The sequence below is a fragment of the Octodon degus genome, unplaced genomic scaffold (genome assembly GCF_000260255.1).
Source record: "Octodon degus isolate 3935 unplaced genomic scaffold, OctDeg1.0 scaffold00019, whole genome shotgun sequence".
Taxonomy (NCBI): Eukaryota; Metazoa; Chordata; class Mammalia; order Rodentia; family Octodontidae; genus Octodon; species Octodon degus.
The window spans coordinates 19,072,641-19,073,494 of record NW_004524595.1 but is presented as its reverse complement, the minus strand read 5'-3'; positions in this window follow the sequence as shown (position 1 = coordinate 19,073,494).

Here is an 854-nt window from a genome sequence, read left to right as displayed (position 1 = left end):
GATTCACTTTACCCAAAAAGGTTGATGTGACAATCACATACAAGGAAGTGTGGATAAGGAGGGACAGAAATTGAAATCTAAAGGGATGTTCATTTCCTGAATGGATTTCCAGGATCTGTCGGTGAATATGTAGGTACAGGATTTTAAAGGGAACAGCAAGTTTTCCTAGCCATCAAAATGTATTCTCTGAAACAGAGTCCCTCAAACAAGCCACTTGATTTCTATGGGTATGAATACCAAACATCCATACCTTGTCATATGGGTATGTGCATGACCAGTTCAGTCATAAGTGTACTCTTCTGTTTTGTTTGCTTCTTTCTAAAGTTAGTGGTTTTTATAGTCAAGAACCTATGTTTTCAATAAGAGTTTTTGACTTCTCAGATTTCATTGGGAACATTTTCCAATAAAATATTTTTCAGGGCTACCCTGTGCCAGCGGGACATACTACTGGTCCCAGCCTGGGTGCAGCATGGGTGAGACCCTCTTCCACCCACTTGGGACACCCCCCACCACTCCACAGCACCTCCCCCGCCCCGCCCGCCAAGTAGGAATTTCTGCAATGTTCTGGGAACACACAGACCCAGTCTTAGCCCAGGCCCGGTGAGTGTAGGGGAGAGCTTCCGCCTACCCTGCATCAGGGAACCTACCACTGGTTCCAGCCGAGGGGCAGCATGGGTGAGACCCACCCCCTTGGAATGCCCCCCACATCAATCCATAGTACCCACACACACCCTGCACAAAGGGTAGGAATTTCTGCCACATTCCGGGGAACCCTCAGATCCAGTCTAGCCCAGGCCCGGTGAGTGTGTGGGAGAACTTCCTCTCCCCCCTACTCCACCTTGTCCCCTCCAGGC